General features: G+C 50.2%; 1 protein-coding gene across 2 annotated transcripts in view; it reads left to right on the top strand.

Moving 5' to 3' along the window:
- MAP2K5 (mitogen-activated protein kinase kinase 5) overlaps window positions 1-17,654 on the top strand; it is a 1,189,932-nt gene that overhangs the window by 471,613 nt on the left and 700,665 nt on the right. The gene's annotated exons all lie outside the window — the stretch shown is intronic.

Genomic DNA, 17,654 nt, shown 5'->3' with positions numbered 1-17,654 from the left:
TAGGGCAGGGTGGATCCTCAGGTAGTGGACCAAACTGAGCTAGTCTATTGGAGAGCAAAGAGTCAAACCGGGCTTGTGCCTGCTGCCCACATGATATTCTTATATTCAAAGACAGCCTTCCATGTGTATAGCTACTAAACTGGAGAATGGTTCACTGTAAAATTTTGTAATGTGCACAATTGTGGACAGAGATATCTGGCACTATTCCTTAGAGTACATTCCCTATAAGTTCATACCAACATGGACTTCTCACTACTTTTTACTTTCTGAGAGCCTATGTTTAATGTTGGCCAGCACTTTGTTGAAGCATAGCTTAAAATACGCCAGATGACCTGCTCTAAGTGATGAGTAGGGAACGCTTCACCGTGTGTACATAGGACATTTCAGACATCCCCTGAGTAGAATATAGTGAGATTCTTGTAGGACAATGCCTGGTTGAATATAGTCAGGAAAAGCCTATCTATTACAGTGTGTGGAGTAGATGGAAAGTCTCACATCTCCAGTAGATTATTTATGGAGTAGAAAGGAGAGCGGCAGTGTGTGGGTAGATCTCTTAGACCCCCGGGAGCAGTTACAGTTCAGCATTGTGAAGCTCTGCTGGATAGCCTTTAAGGGTTGCTGACCAACGGCTTTGTTGTTTGAAGCAAAATGGTGGATAATTGTAATACATGGAAGTGTAGCTTACTCCTCAATAATTGCGTGACTAGTTTTTTTTTTGTTTTTTTTTTTAAACTTTATTGTGCAAAATAGCATCATTACAAATATGGGCCTACAACCACCAGGGCCGGCCGCTAGTATATGCATGTCAATTGCTGGACGTCACGAAGCAGCGACTGATCCCCAGAGGTTCAGCAGGGTTACAGGAGATATTCTAGGCAACTCAGAAGCTAGGCAGGATACAGATATTTTAAATTTTAAAAGAAAAGAACAAACAAAGAAACAATGAAACAAAACTCAAGGCGAGAAACAGTCTAGACGGTGTCGAGCGCCGATGGGGGGATCGCACCATACCAGGTAGAGAATCAGAAGGACAATAGAAATGACCAGGGGGGGGGGTAGGCAGCGGGGAAGTCAGAACAATCAGCAAAAAAGGGTACAGTATTCCAGGAACCTCAGGATCAGGGGGACAGAGAAATGTCCGGAGTATCTACAAAAGGGGGCGTACAGATGTTACCTCGGTAGGTGTTCCACTGACCCCAAATTCTACCCCACGCCCCAGGCTTGCCCCGAACCAGATACACCGTCTTCTCTCTGAACATGCACCAGTCCATGTTCTCCTTCCACACTGACACGGTGGGAGGCCGTCGGGAACCCCAAAGCTGCGCAATATCCCGCTTTGCAATCATGTTCCCAAGTGCCGCCCACCGGGCCTGGGCGACGTTGTAGTCATTCGGCTCCCATACATTCAACAAACATCGACGAGCCTCAGGCAACAGAGCGACCCCAGTGACACACTCCATTACAGCATGCACACGGTGCCAATATGCCGCAACCTCGCGGCACTCCCAAAGGATATGAAGGAAGGTGGCGCTCATTCCACAGCCGCGCTTACACAACCCATCCGAAGAAAAACCCATCACAACCAAACGAGGACCCGTCACATAAACACGGTGAAGAATTTTGAGCTGGACGAGACGGAGACGGGCAGGAATGGCAACCTCTTTCGGGGAGGACAGTGCGGACTGCCAGTCTTCGTCATCCAACTCCAACCCGTCTCCGGTCCAGGCCTCCCTAAGACGCACAAGGAGGTCCGCCCGATTGTTGATTAATTTCTTATAAATCAAGGAAATCGTTGATTAATTTCTTATAAATCAAGGAAATCGTACTATCGGGCAGATGACCATCAAGTATACGGTCCTCGAGTGGTGAAGATGCAGGGACTGTGGTACCGGCCTCGAAGACCGACAGCAAAGCGTGGCGGACCTGTGCATATCTGAAGAACTCCCTCTCACTCAACTCATACTCACTCTGAAGCACCGCAAAGGATTTGACCGCACCTTTCACCCAGAGGTCACCCACTCTGCTAATGCCAATCATATCCCAGTTATCAAAACCTTTAGTTGCCCAGAGGCATCCCAATCTGTCCGATGCAAACAAGGGGGTCGCTCGTGTCAGGCGATCATTCCATCCCACAGCCACATTGGCATCCTTCCACACACGTACTGCAATCTTAGTGGGTCCCGTTAGGTTCCTCCCCGCCGTCCGAGAGTAGAGCGCTCTGTTGAAGTTGCCACCAGGCAACTGATATTTATCCATCTCAAAAGCCGGATTCGGACCGGGTGCATACGTAGCATGGTTGATGGCGGACAACTGGGAGGCCCAATAATACCTCCTGATGTCCGGGAGCGCGATGCCCCCGTCATACCAGGGGAGAGTCAGTTTTGCCAGAGTGATGCGTGCGCGACCGTCCCAAACAAGTCTCCTCTGTAAACCCTCCACCTCCCGAAAGTAGGCCGCCGGAATAATATCAAAGGAGTTCTGGAGTGCGTAGAGAAATCGGGGCAGAGACATCATTTTAAAAAGTGCCGCTCGACCGAGTGGCGACAACGGCAATCTACGCCACCGAGCCACGTCCAACTTCAATCGCCGGAGAGGGGGAAGGAGAATATGCTCGTGGCGGACCGCCGGGTCCAATGATACGTAGACCCCCAAGTACTTGAAACCGGATTGCGACATTTGAATGGGAAACCTATTCGGTAAGGGGGGAAGGCCACCGGAGATAACATACACATACGATTTAGACCAATTAATGATCAAACCGGAGTTTTTACCGAAAGAAGTGAGGACGTCAAATAGGACGTTAAGGGATTCACGCGGGGAGGTGAGGTACAAAAGAATATCGTCGGCGTACAACGAAACCCGGTCTTCAAAGTCAGGGGCCCACTGAATGCCCTTTATCGATGGTTCCCATCGGAGCCAGGCTGCAAGCGGTTCGAGAGCAAGAGCAAAGAGCAGGGGGGACAACGGACACCCCTGCCTAGTACCCCTCCCGAGAGCGAAGGGCTGGGACACCCTACCATTGACAACATCCTGAGCTAGCGGATCCGTATATAGAAGTCTCACCCAACTAATAAATCCCGCACCGAAACCGAACTTCGCCAGAGTGGCCCAAAGATATGGCCATTCTATCGTATCAAAGGCCATCGTGGCGTCCAAGGAAGCCAAGATGGCCGGCTCAGAGAGAAACTCCGCCCTGGCGAGAACGCCATGTAAGCGCTGCAAGTTGAGAGCAGTGTTCCGGTGCGGAATGAAACCAGATTGATCCGGATGAATCAGGTCACAGATGACAGCGAGTAAGCGATTAGCAAGGACCTTGGCGAGAATCTTCGGTTCAGCATTCAATAGGGAAATAGGCCTGTATGAGGCACAACGATCACGAGGCTTGCCCTCCTTAGGAATCACAACTATAGTGGCCAGATGCTGGTCACAAGGGAGGGAACCAAGCTCACGCGACTCCAGAAACATATCACGGAGAAACGGTGCGACTTTATCCGGGCGCAATTTGTACAATTCACTAGGCAATCCATTGGGGCCCATAGCTTTGCCAGAACGAAGGGAACGAATCGCGGTAGCAATCTCGTCGGCCGACAACGACGCCTCCATACGCTCTCGATCCTCTTCAGACAAGCAGGGCAGCGCAATGTCCCTCAACAAGAAACGAGAGTCATCCTAATCTCTATCGGACACCGGGGAGTAGACCACACGAAAATAGTCAGCAAAACACTCCACAATCTCGCCAGGGTCAGTCACAAGCACACCGTCCGAATTCTGAAGCACAGGGACCACACGATTCACTCTCTCCTTCTTATCAAGCCATGCAATCAATTTACCCGCCTTATCCCCGACATCATACCTTGCTGTTCCCTGTACATTGTCTTGGCAGCATCCGTAACAAGGGATTTATATTCAAACTGTTTCAAGCTAAGGGCGTGGAGCCTATCCTGGGTGACACCTAAGTCTAGATCAGCCTCCAACTCCAGTATTTCGGCCTCCAGCTTCACGACCTCCCCATTCCTAGCTTTCTTGGTCTCGACTATTAAAGATAGGGCCTGTCCACGAATAACAGTTTTGAAGGCTTCCCACAGGGACACTGAGGACAAAACAGACCCCTCGTTCTCCAGGAAGTAGTGGTCGAGCGACTTAATGAGGCTGTTGCGAGTCTTGGGGTTGCGCAGATGCCAAGGGTTAATAGGGGCGATCCACCCCGCGGCTTGCGTCCCCGTGTCGAAAAGAAGCCACACAGGGGAGTGATCTGGAATGCCCCGGGCCAAGTGTCTTACCTCCCCAACGTGGGGGGACTGGGCTGCGGGCATGAGGAAGTAATCAAGCCTGGAGAGACTCCCATGAGCCCCGGAGTGGAAGGTGTATTGACGTTGCGTCGGATGCATTAACCTCCAGCAATCCACCAAACCAAAGGTGTTCAAAAATCCACCAAGCCATGATTGGGAAACGGGAAGGGCCCGGGGGGGGGGGGGGGGAGTGGCGATCCAGATCGCCGGATAGCACGGAGTTGAAGTCCCCACCCATGAGGAGAAGACTATCGGGGAGTTCCAGCAACATCCGACCAACATCAGAGAAAGTGGAGGTCTGGAGGCCTGGGGGAACATATATTGTGACTAAAGAAAGAGTCTTACCCTCCCACCTACCGGTTAGGGCGGCATAACGCCCTCTGTCGTCAAGGATGACATTATCAATCTCTAGTGGGAGGGAAGACCGGACCAGAATACCAACCCCTCTGGAACCAGTGGTGAACCCGGAGTGTGCAACCAATCGGTACCCCCACCTATTCATAGCATGACACACATTGCCGACCAAATGCGTTTCCTGCAGGAGTACCACATCAGGGGTCAAACGACGCAAATATTGCAGTACAACACCCCGTTTAATACGATCCCCCAATCCATTGACATTCCAAGATATCAACCTCAACCCACTACCCCCCATCCCCACAAGAGTTGCATGAGTCCCCCCACAGAGAGCAGGACACCTGAAGCAGAGAAAGAACCAATATGCCGCCTTGAGAAAAGAAAACACGAACACAAACACCCTCTCCCACCCCCCAACCAAAACCCGTTACAACTCCCCCCTCCCTGCACCCCTGCAGACTGAAAAGCCACCCCAAAATGCAGTGTGCCTGTCGCCCTAACAATCCCATTCAACAAAAAGACCCCGGAGGAGGAGAGAGGCCCGTCTCCACCCGCCACCCGGACGTGAACTACTATAAGGCAAAATATACAAAAGAAGTAGAACCCAACTGAGCAATGTCCGATTGTCAGGGTTAGGGACCAAAAGGTCACTTCTGTGTAGGCTCACCACCCTCGGCACCGCCAGGGTGCCCCTTTCGGTCGCCCCGACCAGGCAGGGAATCCAACCAGTCACTCACATTGTCCGGTCGCTCAAAAAAGAAGGTCCGTTCCTCGTATTCCACTCGAAGCCTGGTAGGGAAAAGCATAGCATACTTCAATCCCAGGTCCCGGAGACGTCGCTTAACCCCCTGAAAGCCCATCCTCTGTCTCTGGACAAGATGAGTGAAGTCCGGGAAAAAATTGACAGAGGAGTTTTCAAATTTCACCAGGCCGTGCACTCTCGAAGCCTGCAAAATCGCATCACGGTCTCTGAAATGAAAAAGTTTTGCGATGATAGGCCTCGGAGGAGCGCCAGGCTTGGGCTTACCGCCCGGGACACGATGTGCACGCTCCACAGCGAAAAACTTGCTTTGTCCAGAAGTGGCAAGATGGGTGAGGATTAGATCTTCGACCAGGAGGTCAACCGAATGAGTCTCGGAATTCTCTGGAACACCTATGACGCGAATGTTGTTGCGTCTTGCCCTGTTCTCAAAATCCTCCAGCCGATGGGACATCAGGTTGTTGGCCGATTTCAGAGTGCCAATGTCTGTTTGAAGTTCCGACACATCGGCCGTGAGGCTGGAAGTCTTCAAATCCAATGACTTCACCTTCTCGTTAGTCTTAGACAGGTCGGCCCTGATTAGAGTGACATCAATGGCGACCGTGTCAATTTTACGAGCCAGAGCCTCATACTGCCGGCCGATGGTCTCCTTCATGCCGGTGATGGCGCCCATAATGTCCTGCAGGGACAAGTCAACAGGGGCAGAAGGGTCGTCTCTGGCGTGCTCCGGGGTACTACTGGAGAGCCCGGGGGATCCTTTGGCTTGAGTGTAACGGTCCATAACATTTGTCTGGAACGGTCCCCCACGAAGAGACGTCTTGGTCTTCCGCTTCTCGGGTTCACCCCTGCCCGTCATGTTGGATGACGCACCCCAGAGGGGCCCGCAAGACCTGGTGAAAATGGCCGCCGGCAGGTCGGGCACCAACAGGCCAAGAAGCTGGCTCGTACGGTCCGGAGAAAGTCACGACTTGACCCAAGAGGTTATAACGAGGAGGCAGCGATGACACTAAATGGAGGCTGGATTGGTCCCCGGCCGAGCGAAACGGTCTCTCAATCAGACCATGTCAGGATCCGGAAACGAAACCGAAAGTGGGGGTACGGCCACCGATGAGGTCTCACTGCCGTTGTTGTTCAACTACGACCCGGCTCCACAAATCACCAAGTCCCCGGCACGGCCACCAGGTGGGCCTCAAAAATTCAAAGTGCTGTAATTCTGGTCGCCCAAGTCCGATTCAAATTCTGAAAAGAGTTATGGACTCAGTCGAGTTTCACCTTCGAGAGTCCGTCCGAGAAATCAGGATATCATCAGGATAAATTGCGAGGAGTGGCAAGGGTCCGGGGAGCCCTGTGCTCATGCGACCATCTTGGATGCGCGATAAGCTCCTCCTGCCTGACTAGTTTTAATGCGTACAACTGTTTTTCTGTCTTTGGTCTGAATATGAATATGTACAGTAAACCATTATTTGTTCTTGATGTAATTATGCTTTGGTATGTGTTTGCTGGGCACGAGGTGTAGCCTCCCTTGCATGAAGGACTTGGAACTAGTACCAGGGTCAGTAATTCACACAAATTCTCAATTTTGATTTCCGTTGTGTTGTGTCTCCCATGATGACGTTTGTGTACTAGGGAACGAAGAAGAAAGCACTACTTTGGTAGAATGTGTGAAAGTAACACCAGCAATATATATATCAATGTATCATCACAATATAGGTCCTGTTAGGTAGTTATAGTTAGGACTTATCCATAGGAAAAGTGTTTTTTGATTTGCTAATATCTTTGGTGCTGTTTGATGAATCTTCATGAAACTTTCAAAACTAATGGGGCGCTCCGGTCAGCTCCTGTCTTGAAAGTTTCGTGGCAATTCGTCAAGCGGGGGCCGAGAAAAAGCGGAAGGTCCCAAAATGCGTTTCTTCCCATTTAAATTTCCATAGCAAAAATTGGAACAGGCTACAGTTGGAACTGCTGAACGGAATTACACCAAATTTGGCAAAAAGGTAGGTCTTGGTTCAGATAGCAACCTTTTTGTTAAATGGTGTAAATCCGTTCAGAAGTTCCAGAGAAATTAAAAAAAGAATACTTTTGATATCTGAGCACCGAGGACGGCTCACAAAGCCTCCCGAGCACGAGCTCAATTCTGATTGGCTGCCAACACTCCAAACCAGAATGTGTTGGCAGCCATTTTTGACTCGGCAACAGAGTCACAAGAAATCAGTAGAAAAAAAGGTGAAAAACAAGAAAAGAGGGCAGGGTAACACCCTGACCCCCTAGGCCTGCTCAGAAAAAAGCATTTAAAAAGCAAAAGGGCTGAATTAGCGCTGGGTTCGCGAATCCAGCCCAAAACAAATGAAACTAAGTACGGGCTCCCGCGCTTCCTTGTACTTAAGCCCCCGGGTGGGCCAGGTCCCGGGGGCAATGCGTAATTAATTTGCGGGGGCCCGCCACCTCCCCGGGCCTTCAATAATGAATGCATGGGGGGGTCCCACCCCCTCCACCCTGCCCCGGGGACCGCCACCTCCCTGGGGCTTTTATATAATAGGAGCGGGGGGCTTCGCCGGTCCCCCCCAAGCCCTGGGGACTGCCACCTCCCGGGGCTTCAATAATAAATGTGTGGGGGGGTCCCAACCCCCCCATGCTGCCCCGGGGACCGACACCTCCCTGGGGTTTTTATATAATAGGGGTGGGTGGGCCTCGCCGGTCCCCCCCAAGCCCTAGGGACCGCCATCTCCCGGGGCTTCCTTGAATAGTGAGGGGGGGCATCGCGGGCCACCCCAAGCCCCGGGGACCACCACCTCCCCGGGGCTTCTGTTATTAATCAGGGGGGGCCTCGCAGGCCCCCCAAGCCCCAGGGACCACCACCTCCCCGGGGCTTTGAAATGTAGGGAGGGGGGCCGCGTGGCCGCCCTCCTGGAGCCCTTGATGGCCCTGGGGACCTCCCCCCCCCCTGGGCTGGCTCCTGCAATGTTCCGGGGTGCCCACCCCCGGGACATTGCTGTTTGCTATGGCAGGGCGGGAGCACAGCTCCTGCCCTGTCATAGCAAACTATGCTTTGGTTTTTGGACGCAAGAGCAGGAAACCTGCTCTTGCTTCCAAAAACCAAAGCAGAATTGCTTTTGCACAAGGGGAGCTGCATCTCAGCAGCTCCCCCTGTGCAAAAGCTATGCCGGGTCCCGCAGGATGCGGGGAGCCGGCGGGACCGTGGGGGCATTGGGCTCCCTCCACGGTCCCCAACAGTGAGGCCAGGCCCCAGGGGATGGGGTCCCTGGGGGCCAGAAGTGATCCGGGAGGTGGGCCATGCAGCCCACCTCCACTGCAATTTTTGTTGTTGTTTTTAAACGGAAATGCCGGCTTCGGGTGATGTGGTCCCCGGGCCATAAGTGGCCTGAGAAGGGGGGCCACGCGGCCCCTCTCCTAAGAATTACATAAAATATATTAAAGACTGGCCATGCCCCGGGGATGGGGTCCCCTGGGTCGAAATTGGTTTTGTTTTTTAAATTTTTTTTTATAAATAGGGTGACTACTACTTAAAGAAGCATCTTTCTGCACCTCTGACTTGGAGGTAGTTTTAATCCCCCTGCCCTATTATGTACTAGGGCTTTACAGAGGAGGTCATGCCAATCACAAGGGTACCCCAAACGCATAGTGTTCCCTAGTGTATGTCGGTGTTTTCACTGTATTCCAAGTGTCTTTTAGCATAGCACTGGCTCTAGGCCTGGTTAGTCAGAGTCAGTTACCACCAGTACCCGACAGCAAAAAGTTGGGGGCACAGGATGACTTCGCAACAAGCCCTCTTTCTGCTCCTCTTTTGGTTCTTTGTGCATATCTCTTTTTTCTTTCTGCACCTTTCTTCCTCTATCTGCACATGTCCTACCTCTGTAGGCATAGTTAGAAATTAGTATTTAAAAAACCTTTGAAATTCACTGAAAAAACCATAGGTTTCAGGGACATTATAGTAAGAAATTCGCATTTAAAAAACTTTGAAATTCACTGAAAAAAAACATAGGTTTCAGGGACGTTATAGTTAGTTGGACATTTCACTCATACAAAACCAGTGAAATTCTGCCGTTATAGTTAGTTCAGCTAACTATTTATTTATTTATTTATTTAATTTATATGGCGCAACAGCTACCCAACAAGGGTTTCCCGGCGCCTGGACACTTAAACTAAAAAAGAGAAAGAGAAATTGTTGATTAAAAAGCCAAGTCTTCAGCGAACGACAAAACTGGGGATACAAAGTTTCCCTACGAATGGCAAGGGGAATTGAGTTCCAGAGAGAAGGACCCAGGACGGAAAAGGATCTGCCTCCCATTCTGGAAAGTCTAAACCTAGGAATATGAAATTTTTCAAGTGAAGCAGAGCGAAGATGGCGGGTCGGAACATAGGGACAGACAAGAGTTTGTAAGTAGTCCGGTGCTAGACCCCATTTGATTTTAAACATAAAGGTCAGAGCTTTGAACTCGATCCGCTTTTCAATTCGAAGCCAATGAAGCTCACGAAGATGTTCAGAGATAGATGAACATCTGGGAACCCCACAAAGGAGTCTGGCAGCAGAGTTTTGTACAAGTTGTAGCCTGCGGGATACAGCCTTATTAACACCCAGGAACAGAACGTTTCCATAGTCCAGCCTTGATGTAATAAGAGCATGGACTATGGTTTTTTGCGTGTCTCTCGGCAGCATCCAGAGAATTTTATGCAACCATTTCAAGATGGTAAAGCAAGTACCCGCAACTTTGACTGCTTGATGATGCATTGTCAAAGAGTCATTGATATAGAAGCCCAAGTTGCGAACATGATCAACAGGCCGAGGAAGAGTACCTAACTCATTCGGCCAATGACAGGAGCCCCAAGGATCTTTCTGTTTGCCTAAAATAAGGACCTCAGTCTTATTGGCATTAAGTTTCAGGTAATTTTTTCTCATCCAGACAGCAGTTTGGCGTAAGCCCGACTGAAGGGCAGAAATGGAACAGGAGTCTGATTTGGAAGGCGAGAAAATGATTTGTGTATCGTCAGCATATGTAAAAAGAGACAGTCTAGCCTTGTCAGCAATGTCAGCAAGAGGTCTGACATTCAAATTGAAGAGCAAGGGGCTCAAAATGGAGCTCTGAGGAACTCCAAAAGGTGATGGAAAGACATTAGAACTGTCAGACGCAGAAAAGACTTGAAAAGTGCGGTCCGTTAGGAAGGAAGATAACCAATCCAAAGCAGAATCGCAGATGCCAAAAGATTTCAGAGTGTTAAGTAATATAGGATGGGAGATGGTGTCAAAAGCCGCGCTCAGGTCTAAAAGTATGAGCGCGACTGTATCTCCAGCGTCCAAGAGAAGTCGTAGTCTTTCTGTAACCCCTAAAAGTGTGGTCTCCGTTGAGAAACCAGTACGAAAACCAGACTGTGAGGGGTGAAGTATTTTATTTATTTCAACAAACTTGGAAAGGTGGATATGAATATGTCTTTCCAGTAACTTAGAAAAGATAGACAGAAGGGAGATGGGTCGGAAATTTGCAAGAACTTTAGGGTCAGCAGCAGGCTTTTTTAACAAAGAAACAACCATAGAGTGTTTCCAAACAGGCGGAACAGTAGACGTTTGTAAAGAAGAATTGAGGGCTTCCATGATAACCTGAAATTACTGGGATCAAGTTGTTTTATAATGGAAATGGGTAGTGGGTCATTGGGTGAACCAGATTTTATTGAATCAAGAATAGGAACAAAAGATCCCGGTTCCAAGAGAGGCCAAGAGGCTAGTTGAGAAGAGGCATTAGGGTATTCCTGAGCACTGCATCCCAAAATTGGAAATTACATCATACAGGTCAGGGAGGAATTAGCAATTTCGGAATGAATATTCTCTATTTTATCTGTGAAAAAAAGGGCAAGATCCTCACATAAATTTTTGTCAAGTGGCAGGGGCTTAGCTATGGTCTTTTACTAAGCTAAAAAGTGTCTTGGGACGATTTGTAGCAGTGTTGATGGTTTTACAGGTGTACACAGCTCGCGTCATTTTACATAGCTCGTGGTATGTTTTGAGAGAATTTTTATAAATTATTTTCAAGTCCGGGGCATAGTTTCTACGCCATTTCCTTTCTAATCCTTTGCATTTAGATTTTTTCAGCTTTGAGAGTATCATTATACCAAGGAGCTGGAGGGCGATGGTAGGTCAGTTTATTCTTTATTGGAGGAAGACATTCATCAACAGCATGGAACAGCCAGTTATAAATATTTTTGGCAGAAACATGTACCTGCGAAGTGATGGTGGGAGTATTTTCACTGAGCAATTTGTTCAAAGTAGTGATATCAATTTTTTTCCAGTTCCTATTAAAAAACATAGACTGGGGGAAAGCAGAGGACAAACTAACTATAACTCGCGCCCCTCAATGCACTGCTGATGAGGTCACATATTACATCACTCATGACATGGTCAGTGACATCACTCATGACATTTCAAAGGACATCACTGATGACATCACTGATGACATCATCCACGTGATAATCTGATGCATCCTTTTACACCCTAATATAACCTCTGATACACCCACTCTAAATTACAGACTGCCATTCTCAAAACCATAGACAGTCCAACACCAATAACTACATACCCACTCACTGATTCTTAGGTCTACACACACATCCACTCACTCACCCATACAGTCACTCATACTTTCGGTCATTCATCAGTACAGGGCTATCCTATGCACTCATACACCTATATAGACACTCGCACACTGCCACTCATCCATAGAGTTACTCACACACCTAGTCATTCATGCAAATAATTAATCACACTCCCATTTACTCAGCTATACATACACCACCTCACTTATTCATACTTATACTAACACATACTTACGCTCTTATACGATCACTCATACAAGGTCACACTCATCCATACAGCCACTCACAATCACTCACTCTCACATATAGTCCTTTATATACTCCAACACTCACATATACTGCCTTTCACATATGTAGTTACTCACACATGTACCACTGAGACATCCATTCACTCACCAACACACCCATACACACACTCACCCACCCATACAGCCCTTCACAGATGTACTCTTGAATCCATACACCCAGTGAATCACCCACTTCACCGTTGAGGCGTCTTACCGAAACGTTCAATGCTCGTGATCGCGCCCTAGGGCCCCAGGTCCGGCGCGGTATCATGCATGACCATGCTATCCGTGCTCGCGGAAACATTCATCCTAACCAGGCAAACTCGGTCAGCAGTGTTTCCCTGACTGTCTGCCGCCCAAGATCCAGCATGTCGTTGCCTCCCAAAACTAAAATGATTAGATTTGGGGACTGTTGACCCTCGTGTGCGCTTGTCTCCTCTACCAGCTGCCGCAGTTTCCGGATCTGCAGGCCACCGACGCCGCGCCAAAGAAACGCCAACCCTTTCAAACCCAGTGGCTTCGACACTCGCCGCTGTTGTAACCGGACGGTGGCGCGCCTCACAAACGAGTGTCCCAACACCCACACCACCTTTCGGGGCATACTAATGATGGAGAGAAATGGAAAAGTTAGCGTGATCCGGCCAGTTCAATGATGCTTCAACCTATAATAATTCGGGACGCACATAGCGTTGGAAACAAGCTGAAGACCAGCTCCCTACCCTTTTAACTGCCTCCACTGGTAGACCTGCGACTGCCGCAAGGGTTGCTGCACCGATCCTGAATGAGTGCGAGGAGTAGCCCCCGGTTTCCATCCCCAACCTAGACATGGCTTGTTTGAGCACAGCCCTGAACTGGTACTGCGACAGACAATCTCCTTGCTCATGTAAGAAAAGGGCCTGGGCCTTCCCCGCTGGGCAGATATTTAAGTATGCAACCATCCTAGTCACCGGGCATATCGGTGACCCGAATGCTGGGTTAAGCTGAATGGAGCACCCCTTTCCCAAAGGATCTGTTTTGGACTTGCTCAGAACCACTACTAGAGTTCCCTGCACTATTTCCGTGTCCCACCATTGTAACCCTCCAGTTTGGTCAGACCCCACTAACTCCCTGAGTCGGAAAGCCTCGTAAAAGGCTAAGGAGAAGGCGGCCCCAAATAAGGTGCTCTCATACTCTGAGCAGCATACTGCTCGCAGGGTCCCTATTATCTTAACCAAGCTGCTAACATCCAGTGGCCGTCTATGGTCCTTTTTAACCCCTTCGAGTCTGGCCCAACCGGAAAGCGCTTTCCTGACCAAAAATGGCGCCCCCGGATCACGTTCGCCCGCCAATTTTGCAAAGAACCCCACAGCCGTAATGTGTGCCCTAGCATACGAAGTTGGCCTGCCCTGATCCCGTAAAGCCTGTAGGAAGCTGCCTATGGTTTCTGGACTAAATAGGCACCCCAGCCCTACGCGCTGCACAAACAGTCTATATGTCTTGAAATGCTGTTGATAAGTCCTGCTGGTGCGCTCGCTCAATGAGGCCCCTACCAGCCCCGCTAAGGCGGGGCACCAATCCTCCACAGAAATGTCGGGAACACTGTCATCTGTTCTTCTGCCTGTGGGTGGAATCTCCGGAATTCCTGTAACTTGGAGCGAGATAAAGCATCAGCAGCCTGATTCTGAAGTGTTTCAACAGTCTTAGCACGTGTTTGCATGACTCCCCCTGCCTGTTGATGGCCTCCACCACTGCCTTATTGTCAGACCCAAAAACTACTGATTTGTTTTCAAAGAATTGCGCCCAAACCGTTACCGCTACTACAATAGGAAAAAGCTCTAAAAAGGCTGTGTTTCTGGTTATGCCGCTCTCATGCCACGATGCCGGCCAATCCTCTCTACACCAGCATGGCCCTAGCACGGCTCCAAAACCCACACTCCGAGCTGAGTCTGTGAGTAAACCCAGCTCTTTGCTGGAAATGATCGGTGCTGGCCACACCACTTTACCGTTGAACTTACTCAAGAAGCTGCGCCAAATCTTTAGGTCTTCTCTCACCTCTGCCTGCAGTCGCACATGATGGTGTTTCTGTGTCAATCCTGACATTGCCTTCGCTATTGATCTTGAGAAGGGGCGCCCCATCGGGATGATACGTAATGCAAAATTCAGCTGCCCCACCAGCACTTGAAGCTGATGCAATGTTACTTTTTGTCCAGCTAGGGCTGCATTTATTGCCCCTGAAAAAGCCTGCACCTTGTCTAGAGGCAATCTGCATTCCCCCACCACCGTGTCTATCTCGATGCCAAGGAAGGACATGCACCTAGCAGGACCTACGGTCTTACCCGGGGCCAATGCCACCCCTAACTCCTGCAACATCTCGACTAGTTCCCCCAGTGCCTGACCACATTCGTCCGATGACGGGGGACCCATGACCATGAAGTCATCCAAGTAGTACACAATGTCCTTGCAACCAGTCCGAACAGTAAAGAGCCATTGAAGCATGGAGCTGAACATCTCAAAGTACCTGCATGACACTGCGCAACCCATTGGCATACATTTATCGTAGTAAAACTGGTGCTCAAGCTGAAAACCTAGCAAATGATAGTCATCGGGGTGTACAGGCATGAGCCGGTAGGCTGACTCAATGTCTGTTTTTGCCATGAATGCGTTGGGCCCCAAATCACGCAGCTTCTGTAATGCCGCATCAAAAGAAGAATAAGTCACTGAGCACAGTGACGGATCTACGGCGTCATTCACTGATGCTCCCCTTGGTGCTGACAAGTTATGATTCATCCTGAACTGGCCGGGCTCATTTTTGGGGACCACTCCCAGTGGTGAGCCAACACAACCAGGCAACGGGGGGGGCGAGGAATGGGCCTGCTATCCGCCCCAACGCCCTTTCCTTATTGACTTTCTGAGACACAACTGAGGCATGCATGCGTGCTGACACTAGATTTTTACAATATTCCACTGGAGGCACCCCTTGAGCTGGAATGCGAAGACCCGTGGAAAATCCTTGGAAAATTGTTCTGGCTGCGTTCCTGTCAGGGTACTGATTCAGCCAAAAAATCAGCTTCCCTATCTTTACTGGAGTGGGTAACCTATTGCTGTGGTGGCTTGTGGTCCCTGCCCCTGTCTTTTGATTTCTTGTTACACTTAAACTCGGGGTGAGAGGGATGGCTGCAGAATGCACACGCGTGTTTGAATTTACATGCTCCTGGTGGCCATGTACACACTTTTCTATTAAAGGCCCAGCATGTCCCTTTTTTCTCGCCTGCCCCTCCTTGTGAAGTCCGAAAGGGCTGCTTCATTGGTGCCTTATTGTTTATACTCTCCAACCATACATTGACTTCAGTTTGATACCACTCCATGTCGGGGTCCTCAACCTTCGCCCATCTGAAATCCCTGTCAAAATCCATCCACGCAGTCCCCCCGTATGTTGTATGAGCCTTCAGGATCTTGTTAGCATAACACATCAATGGGATAGCCAACTCAGGCTTCTTTTCTAACATCACTGAAGAAAAAAAATTAAAACCGAACTGCCAATTTGTGATAAACTCTTCCACTCTAGGTTTCCTATCTCTGAAAGATCCTCCTTTACCCTCCTGGTCTTTGAGCTCATCTTCCCGTCTTCTTGGTCTGATTAAGGAATACATATCAATAAATTCCCCCTTCCAAATCTTTTCCCTCGTGTCTTGTGCCACATGCGCCACCAATCTACCGCGCTTGGACAACACTGTATCCTGGCCTCCAATTGCTGTTGGCTTGCCCTCTGCCGGTTTTTCAGTATCCCCTTCCGCCTTACCTTTTGCGGTCCCTGTTGTTGCCTCCGATAGGGCAGGCGCCGCTTGACCCACCGCCGGAGAAGCCACACTCATTGCCTTGACCTGCGCTTTGCCTAAGATCGCCACCTGTTTACTAATTTCCTGAAGGGCAGTCTCGGTGGCAGACTGTGGCACCCATGGGGCTACTGGTGTGCTGTCAGCCTTGCTTGGTGCTGCTGGGGCCGCTAACTGCGCCAGCAACGTAGCCACGGACGCCAAAATGCTAGCTGTGGGATGCCTGTCTCCCCCTGGCTGTTCTTTAGGTTGGCCTGTAACTGTTACCTGTAGTACCCCCCTGTTCCTTCTAGGGGTATAATCACTAGTGGTTCTGTTGGCACCGCAGGACACTCCGGACTAGGTGCTGGCGCTAAGGCTTTCAATGTGCCCCTGATCTCTGCTAGTATTGTCCCCACCTTGTCACGCTCCCCTGTCTTTTGACCTGGTTGCACTGGCTCTAGTAAGGGTGATGGTAGGGGAGTCACTGGCTGTGGGGGCGGCCGCTCTAGTTCAGTGGTCCATTGTCCTTTCTTATTATTTTTGGTCTGCCTAGTGGCCTTTCCTTTCCCTGTCTGTGTCCTGGGCCTTGTCTCTAATGGAGGGAAAGCTGCCCTGGGAGGGACTTTGGATCTGCGCGGGCGATCTACCCTCTCAGTGTCTGGGACCGGCTCTGGGTCTTGACCCCCTGTCCGGTTCCGTCTCTTGATCCCCCTGCTCATCCTCACTACTCTCGTTTTCGCCCAATTTTGCTCGCATAAGCTTCAAGAGCTGTGCCAGTTCGGGATCCACGCCCCCTTTGCGCTTCTTATTGTGCTCTTTTGCCGGCATTCTCCCCCGTGACTGCTGCCAACACTTAATTCCCTTGGTGCTTGGTAATGCCCCCTAGCAATTGCACGCGCTGCCTTGCGCTCACAAAAGTTGGGGATCGGTTCTAGTTCCTCCCAACCTCGTGCTCTCTGTTTTAATTAGACTTAAACAGTCTACTAAATTGCCCCAATACTTTCTAGGCACTCCCCACTTGAGCAGCGCCCGCTTCCCTGCCCTTAACTGCCGCGTGCAGCTCCTACTTCCAGCACGACTCAGGCGATACCTCCTTAGCGCTCAGCCAGGCAAGAAATTCTTTACAATTCTCCCGCTCCGCTTTTTAAGCACTCCCCACTTGTGTAGCGCCCGCTTTCCCGCACTTCACTACCGCGCGCTGCTCCTACTTCCAGCGTGACTCAGGCGGTAAATTTTTCGGCGCTCTACCCGGCAGGCTATCCTTTCAAATGTATCCCGCTCCACTGCTATGCGCTCTCTTCTCCCCTTCGCGCACTGACAACACCGCGCGCGCCGATCCAACTTCCGGCAGGGAGCTGGATGGCCCGCTAGCAAGGCAGGAACTCTGAATTCCTCGCTACTCTGCTTACAAGCCTGCTATGCCTCGCCCTAACCCGCTGGTCCCCCCACGTGGCAGGAAACACGGGCCCAGTCCTCTCGAGCAGTTCCAAGGCAGCCTCCGAGAACCGCCCGTGCTCCCAATAACTAATTATCGGGAGAAACCTCACCTGCTCACCCCACGGAGGCT

Source organism: Triturus cristatus, chromosome 3_1, assembly GCF_964204655.1.
Source record: "Triturus cristatus chromosome 3_1, aTriCri1.1, whole genome shotgun sequence".
In the NCBI taxonomy this organism is placed as follows: Eukaryota; Metazoa; Chordata; class Amphibia; order Caudata; family Salamandridae; genus Triturus; species Triturus cristatus.
The sequence above is the reverse complement of the archived record's forward strand: the minus strand, read 5'-3'. Positions and strand labels throughout refer to the sequence as shown.